We start from the raw sequence: 8,893 nt of genomic DNA on the forward strand, positions 1-8,893 counted from the left end.
ACCCCTGGCATAGATGGTTACCTTTGTAAACACACTTAATATGGTGACTAATAGCAGCAGGTTTGGGCTTTCAGTTAGGTCTGTAAGTCAGGCTGGTTGAATAGATGTGTTTTTTGCCAGTCACCTGGGGAATAGAAGGAGAAGCATTAGTCGTCGCAGGATCCAAAATGGCATACATTGGGTCAAAGAGTTAGACATTACCCGTTTCTTGATGGCACAGCCATTGAGGTTGTAGTGGAATGTCGCCATCCCTTCTCCCGTGGGAAGAACAGAAAATGGACGGAACACAGTGTCCAAGGAAAAGACGGGCAGCATGTTCAACCAACTCTGGACTGACCTTCCATGTCACTTTAATGGAGTGTTTCTCACAATCCACATTAAAATCTAAAAATATAAATTTGATAATGTCATCATTCACATCTCAAGAGCCAACACCACAACTTGGCTAGTCTGTTAGGCGGTCAGCATGAGATAAGTAGCCTATTAGTTAACATGGTAAGTACATAATCATATTATGCGTTCATTATTAGACGTACCTTCATTGGCAGCGCTTGCTGCTACGACAGCCAAAACAATTGCACATTGCCAAAGGAGTGACATGACTGAATGATCTAACAGTGCCTACAAACTAGAAATATTTATGGACCAATTGATCCTAATCATCTTAATTCTGAACACCCGTGAGAGGTCAAGGAGCGATAATTATAGACCTAAAAACCTACCAACATCATCACTTTTGGTATTTCCTGGTCTGAAAACATCCTTGAATTTTTATGGGTTTTAAAAGTAAAAATGGTAATAGTCACATCTTTTCCCCATAAAGTAGTCTGTAAAGCGTCTCACAAAACACGATGGACGGACAGAATAGTGACTTAATAAAGTTGAATCAAAAAGATTGAACAATCTGGTTTGCTCAATTTGACAGTACCACACTAAGTGTGGATTAGGTCTTTTTTACATCGATTTAAAGCGTATTTTATGCGACAGTCAAAATGCTGATCAAGGATAAGGTAAGACCAGCCATTTAATTGGTGGCCAAGCCTGCTAGTTTACATACTGAATGGTCATCTCATCACCGATCTAGCTATCTGCCGTAGCTAAATATATGAATAGATCTGAAAAGCGCTATATAGTGGGCATCGCAGCAGGCCATTGGCATACCCGTATAGAATGCAGAGTTCGCTAACGTTAACTATACTGAACCAAAATGTAAACGCCGCAAGCAACAATGAAAGATTTTTCTGAGTTACATTTCATATAAGGAAATCAGTCAATTGAATTAAATTCATTAGGCCCCAATCTATGGATTTCACAGGACTGGGCAGGGGCGCAGCCATGGGTGGGACTGGGAGAGCAGGGGCAGCAATGGATGACAGCAATGGATGGGACTGGGAGAGCAGGGGTGCAGCAATGGATGGGACTGGGAGAGCAGGGGTGCAGCAATGGATGGGACTGGGAGAGCAGGGGTGCAGCAATGGATGGGACTGGGAGAGCAGGGGTGCAGCCATGGATGTGACTGGGAGAGCAGGGGTGCAGCAATGGATGGGACTGGGAGAGCAGGGGTGCAGCAATGGATGGGACTGGGAGAGCAGGGGTGCAGCAATGGATGGGACTGGGAGAGCAGGGGTGCAGCAATGGATGGGACTGGGAGAGCAGGGGTGCAGCAATGGATGGGACTGGGAGGGCAAGTGCGCAGCCACAGGGGAGCCAGGCCAAGCCAATCAGAATGAGTTCTTCCCCACAAAAGGGCTTTATTACAGACAGAAATACTCCTCAGTTTCATCAGCTGTCAGGGTTGCTGGTTTCAGAGGATCCCTCAGGTGAAGAAGCCAGATGTGGACGTCCTGGGCTGGAGTGGTTACACGTGGTCTGCGGTTGTGAGGCCGGTTGGACGTACTGCCAAATTCTCTAAAACGACATTGGAGGCGGCTTATGTAGAGAAATTAACAGTCAATTCTCTGGCAAAAGCTTTGGTGGACTTTCCTACATAGATATGATATCCATTTAGAATGTTGTCAATGAAGCTTGTCAATATGATCATTTTTTAAACACTGGAATTGTTGTCAGGATACCACAGCCAAAGTGATATGCTGTTATGGAAATAGGAAACAAGTGATAATGGTTTAACATGGACCTGATGTCTCTTTACATTGTGCACTTCACAAGATGTAAAGTATCAACTAATGTATATAGAAAAACTGGAAGCCAGTCTGTCAGTATCTGGCACTCCAAGGATGATGAGAATAGATAGGGGGGCTCTTTCCTAGGAAGACTGGAGGTGTGTGTGTGGTAACTGGGGTGTGTGGAAGAGGGTGTATAGTAGAAACTCATCTTTTAAGAGAAATAAAAGGATAATTAAAAAAAAAAGCAGGTAAGATTGTTGATGTCCTAGATTAGAAATACATAACCGTTTTGTTAGGTCCTTCCACCTCCAGCCCTCTAAATTGTGCTGGCCCAGTCTGTGCTATGTCCCTCTTTTTTATATTTAGAACCAAATACTTTTAGACTTTTACGCAAGTAGTATTTTACTGTGTTACTTTTACTTGAGTAACTTTCTATTTACTTTTGCTCAAGTATGACATTTGGTACTTTTTCCACCACTGATCATTCCACCTGACATTTGGAAGGAATTGCATGTTATTGTCTTTTGCATGTAGGCCAAAGACAATGACACACTCTTTCGCTTTTGTTGGGGTCTTTTGCTAAACGAGGCAGAACATCTCTACCTGTGGTAATAGAACCAAAGAGATACCTAAGACAACAACATTGCAAGGCAGCAACACATGACAACACAGCTAAATGGCATATATTATTATATTATTAACATTGCAAGGCATGACAACACAGCATGGTAGCAACACAACATACATAGTGAGGACAATGACATAGCAGGATTTGATCATTTATTTTAAATTCCATTATGTTGGGGATTATCAAATGGGAGAGTACTGATTCTCATAACGTGATGTGTTACGCTCCAAATGGCACCTATTCCCTATGTAGTGCACAACAGGGCCCACAGGGTCAAATGTAGTGCTCTATATAGGGAATAGGGTGCCATTTCAGATAGACCCATGAACTGAACTTTTTATTTGGATTTATTTCACCAAGCAAGTCAGTTAAAAACAAATTCTTATTTACAATGACGGCCTATCCCGGCCAAACTCTCCCTTAACACAGATGACGCTGGGCCAATTGTGCAGCGCCCTATGGTACTCCAAATCACGACCGCTTGTGATTCAACCTGGGATCGAAACAGGTTCTGTAGTGATGACCCTAGCCCCACTGCAATGCAGTGCCTTAGACCACTGTGCCACTCGGGAGCCCAAATGATTCCCTCCACTCCCTGTGTACACTGGTACGCTCTCTAGAGGCAGCTAATAGTAAGTTGGAGCTGCAGATCAAGGAGTTCTACGAGATGAGATCACCGACTCACAAGAAGGACCTCAGTGGGTTCCATACCACCATCTCAGACATAATATAATAATAATAATAATATAATATATGCCATTTAGCAGGCGCACCATCAGTCATGTGTGCATACATTCTACGTATGGGTGGTCCCGGGATCAACCAGCGCCATGCTCTACCAACTGAGCTACAGAAAGACATCCTCAACCAGGTACTTCTGGGTAATGTAGTCTTAATGTAGCGACCCACTGGGCACACACTGGTTGAATCAACATTGTTTCCATGTAATTGCAATGTAAAAAACAATGTGGAATAGACGTTGAATTGATGTCTGTCACAGTGGGAGGGGTGGTGAGGATAGGATTGAGAAGACGCCAACAGCTTTGTGAATGAAGAGCGTCACTAGAATGAATTAGATAAGTGATAGATTTGAGGTATAATTCCTATTGTCTCTCAGTATTTATCTTGTTGATTGTTGAAAAACATGTTCTGTTGTAAATGAATGAACAGTAGACATGAACCAGATCTGTTGATCTAAACACATGATATCCTATACATAGTTGACTCTGTAATTACATCCCATTGACTGTGGCTGTCCTCCTGTTCCTAGATCCAAGCCAGGTCTGTGGAGAACTCTCAGATGAATGTGGATAATGCCAGACATGCAGCTGATGTCTTCAAGTGAAGTAGGCACTTCCTGTTTGTACTGTACACAGCCTCTGTGAGGACCCAGTATGAGGGCATGATAATGAAGAACCAGAGAGATGCTGCCAAGTGGTTTGAGAGCAAGGTGAGACAACTTCTGAAAATAGGACAGGGGGACTCGAAAGATGTGGGCATGGGTCCCTAAATGTGTTTTGTGAGAGGCACAATTGACATGTATTTTGTGAAGTGGTACTACACTTTTGACTAATACGGTGTGTGTGTGTGTCAGGTGGAGGTGCTTCAGAACCAGATCACCACCAGCACCACAGAGGTGAATACCTCTCAATCTCAGGTGACCGACCTGAAGAGGACCTTCCAGAGCCTGGAGATTGAACTACATGGCCTGCTCACTCAGGTATGATGTCAAACCATCTTAGTGAATCAGCATCCCTAAACATATAGCATTTCTCTTTACCCTACCTCTGTTCCTAAAATATGGAATTCCTTTAGGTCTTAAAAGAACAGTACACTCCAAAATCAAAGTTTGTTAGATGTTTTCAGACCTCCACAGTGGTCTAATGTCAAGGTGTTCTAACACCTTTATGCACACCAATCTAACTATCTCTACCATTCTTCATCTCCCTCTTTATGCATTTATACTACCCTCTCCTTCTTTCCTTCATCTTCATCCCTTACAAACATAAACACATTCCTAGAAGGGGTACCTGGAGCAGAGCGTCGTTGATATAAACGGCCGCCACGGCTCCCAGCTGAGCCAGCTGCAGGTTTGAACTACTAATTTTGAAAATGACTCTCTCCAGAAATAAGTCTCTCACTGTTGCCGCCTGCTACCGACCACCCTCAGCTCCCAGCTGTGCCCTGGACACCATTTGTGAATTGATCGCCCCCCATCTAGCTTCAGAGTTTGTTCTGTTAGGTGACCTAAACTGGGATATGCTTAACACCCCGGCAGTCCTACAATCTAAGCTAGATGCCCTCAATCTCACTCAAATCATCAAGGAACCCACCAGGTACAACCCTAACTCTGTAAACAAGGGCACCCTCATAGACGTCATCCTGACCAACTGGCCCTCCAAATACACCTCCGCTGTCTTCAACCAGGATCTCAGCGACCACTGCCTCATTGCCTGTATCCGCCACGGAGCCGCAGTCAAACGACCACCCCTCATCACTGTCAAACGCTCCCTAAAACACTTCTGTGAGCAGGCCTTTCTAATCGACCTGGCCCGGGTATCCTGGAAGGTCATTGACCTAATCCCGTCAGTTGAGGATGCCTGGTCATTCTTTAAAAGTAACTTCCTCACCATTTTAGATAAGCATGCTCCGTTCAAAAAATGCAGAACCAAGAACAGATACAGCCCTTGGCCCAGAAACATCCTGTGGCGGACTGCAATAGCATCGAATAGCCCCCGTGATATGCAACTGTTCAGGGAAGTCAGGAACCAATACACGCAGTCAGTCAGGAAAGCTAAGGCCAGCTTCTTCAGGCAGAAGTATGCATCCTGTAGCTCCAACTCCAAAAAGTTCTGGGACACTGTGAAGTCCATGGAGAACAAGAGCACCTCCTCCCAGCTGCCCACTGCAATGAGGCTAGGTAACACGGTCTCCACCGATAAATCCATGATTATCGAAAACTTCAATAAGCACTTGTCAACGGCTGGCCATGCCTTCCGCCTGGCTACTCCAACCTCGGCCAACAGCTCTGGCGCCCCCCCGCAGCTCCTCGCCCAAGCCTCTCCAGGTTCTCCTTTACCCAAATCCAGATAGCAGATGTTCTGAAAGAGCTGCAAAACCTGGACCCGTACAAATCAGCTGGGCTTGACAATCTGGACCCTCTATTTCTGAAACTATCTGCCGCCATTGTCGCAACCCCTATTACCAGCCTGTTCAACCTCTCTTTCATATCGTCTGAGATCCCCAAGGATTGGAAAGCTGCCGCAGTCATCCCCCCTCTTCAAAGGGGAGACACCCTGGACCCAAACTGTTATAGACCTATATCCATCCTGCCCTGTCTATCTAAGGTCTTCGAAAGCCAAGTCAACAAACAGGTCACTGACCATCTCGAATCCCACCGTACCTTCTCCGCTGTGCAATCTGGTTTCCGAGCCGGTCACGGTGCACCTCAGCTACACTCAAGGTACTAAACGATATCATAACCGCCATCGATAAAAGACAGTACTGTGCAGCCGTCTTCATCGACCTCGCCAAGGCTTTCGACTCTGTCAATCACCATATTCTTATCGGCAGACTCAATAGCCTCGGTTTTTCGGATGACTGCCTTGCCTGGTTCACCAATTACTTTGCAGACAGAGTTCAGTGTGTCAAATCGGAGGGCATGCTGTCCAGTCCTCTGGCAGTCTCTGTGGGGGTGCCACAGGGTTCAATTCTCGGGCCGACTCTTTTCTCTGTATATATCAATGATGTTTGACTTTGACTCATTCCTCTCTGCCTCCTTCTTTCCACTCCTCTCCTCTTTTGACCTCACCCTCTCACCTTCCCCCCCTACTCACAAGGCAGGCAATACGCTCGACCTCATCTTTACTAGATGCTGTTCTTCCACTAACCTCATTGCAACTCCCCTCCAAGTCTCCGACCACTACCTTGTATCCTTTTCCCTCTCGCTCTCATCCAACACTTCCCACACTGCCCCTACTCGGATGGTATCGCGCCGTCCCAACCTTCGCTCCCTCTCCCCCGCTACTCTCTCCTCTTCCATCCTATCATCTCTTCCTCTGCTCAAACCTTCTCCAACCTATCTCCTGATTCTGCCTCCTCAACCCTCCCTCTCCTCCCTTTCTGCATCCTTTGACTCTCTATGTCCCCTATCTTCCAGGCCGGCTCGGTCCTCCCTCCCGCTCCGTGGCTTGACGACTCAATGCGAGCTCACAGAACAGGGCTCCGGAAGGCCGAGCGGAAATGGAGGAAAACTCGCCTCCCTGCGGACCTGGCATCCTTTCACTCCCTCCTCTCTACATTTTCCTCCTCTGTCTCTGCTGCTAAAGCCACTTTCTACCACTCTAAATTCCAAGCATCTGCCTCTAACCCTAGGAAGCTCTTTGCCACATTCTCCTCCCTCCTGAATCCTCCTCCCCTCCCCCCTCCTCCCTCTCTGCAGATGACTTCGTCAACCATTTTGAAAAGAAGATCGACGACATCCGATCCTCGTTTGCTAAGTCAAACAACACCGCTGGTTCTGCTCACACTGCCCTACCCTGTGCTCTGACCTCTTTCTCCCCTCTCTCCAGATGAAATCTCGCGTCTTGTGACGGCCGACGCCCAACAACCTGCCCGCTCAGACCCTATCCCCTCTCTCTTCTCCAGACCATTTCGGAGACCTTCTCCCTTACCTCACCTCGCTCATCAACTTATCCCTGACCGCTGGCTACGTCCCTTCCGTTTTCAAGAGAGCGAGAGTTGCACCCCTTCTGAAAAAACCTACACTCGATCCCTCCGATGTCAACAACTACAGACCAGTATCCCTTCTTTCTTTTCTCTCCAAAACTCTTGAACGTGCCGTCCTTGGTCAGCTCTCCCGCTATCTCTCTCAGAATGACCTTCTTGATCCAAATCAGTCAGGTTTCAAGACTAGTCATTCAACTGAGACTGCTCTTCTCTGTATCACGGAGCGCTCCGCACCGCTAAGCTAACTCTCTCCTCTGCTCTCATCCTTCTAGACCTATCGGGCTGCCTTCGATACTGTGAACCATCAGATCCTCCCTCTCCACCCTCTCGAGTTGGGCATCTCCCGCGCGGCCCTTACCTGGATTGCGTCCTACCTGACAGGTCGCTCCTACCAGGTGGCGTGGCGAGAATCTGTCTCCTCACCACGCGCTCTCACCACTGGTGTCCCCCAGGGCTCTGTTCTAGCCCTCTCTATTCTCGCTATACACCAAGTCACTTGGCTCTGTCATAACCTCACATGGTCTCTCCTATCATTGCTATGCAGACGACACACAATTAATCTTCTCCTTTCCCCTTCTGATGACCAGGTGGCGATCGCATCTCTGCATGTCTGGCAGACATATCAGTGTGGATGACGGATCACCACCTCCAAGCTGAACTCACAGACGGAGCTGCTCCCTTCCTCCCGGGAAGTGACTGCCCGTTCCATGATCTCGCCATCACGGTTGACAACTCCATTGTGTCCTCCTCCCAGAGCGCTAAGAACCTTGGCGTGATCCTGGACAACAAACTGTCGTTCTCAATCTCAACATCAAAGGCGGTGGCCCGTTCCTGTAGGTTCATGCTCTACAACATCCGCAGAGTGCGACCTTGCCTCACACAGGAAGCGGCGCAGGTCCTAATCCAGGCACTTGTCATCTCCCGTCTGGATTACTGCACCGCTGTTGGCTGGGCTCCTGCCTGTGCCATTAAACCCTACAACTCATCCAGAACGCCGCAGCCCGCCTAGTGTTCAGCCTTCCCAAGATTCTCACGCCACCCCACTCCTCCGCTCCACTGGCTTCCAGTTGAAGCTCGCATCCCACTACAAGACCATGGTGCTTGCCTACGGAGCTGTGTGGAACGGCACCTCAGTACCTCCAGGCTCTGATCCAGGCCCTACACCCAAATAAGGGCACTGCGTTCATCCACCTCTGGCCTGCTCGCCTCCCTACCACTGAGGAAGTACAGTTCCCGCTCAGCTCAGTCAAAACTGTTCGCTGCTCTGGCTCCCCAATGGTGGAACAAACTCCCTCACGACGCCAGGACAGCGGAGTCAATCACCACCTTCCGGAGACACCTGAAACCCCACCTCTTTAAGGAATACCTAGGATAGGATAAAGTAATCCTTCTCACCCCCTCCCCCCTTAAAATA

General features: G+C 47.7%; 1 long non-coding RNA gene across 1 annotated transcript; it reads right to left on the reverse strand.

Annotated features, from left to right (window-relative positions):
- Positions 1 to 12: 12 nt before the first annotated feature.
- LOC124017576 lies at positions 13 to 673 on the reverse strand. The gene is made up of 3 exons (XR_006835508.1): positions 537 to 673; positions 202 to 384; positions 13 to 124 (listed from the first exon to the last, which is right to left on the reverse strand). It is a non-coding gene; the product is annotated as an uncharacterized LOC124017576 (long non-coding RNA).
- Between the last annotated feature and the right edge of the window lie 8,220 nt (positions 674 to 8,893).

This window comes from Oncorhynchus gorbuscha, unplaced genomic scaffold (genome assembly GCF_021184085.1).
Source record: "Oncorhynchus gorbuscha isolate QuinsamMale2020 ecotype Even-year unplaced genomic scaffold, OgorEven_v1.0 Un_scaffold_2758, whole genome shotgun sequence".
Classification (NCBI taxonomy): domain Eukaryota; kingdom Metazoa; phylum Chordata; class Actinopteri; order Salmoniformes; family Salmonidae; genus Oncorhynchus; species Oncorhynchus gorbuscha.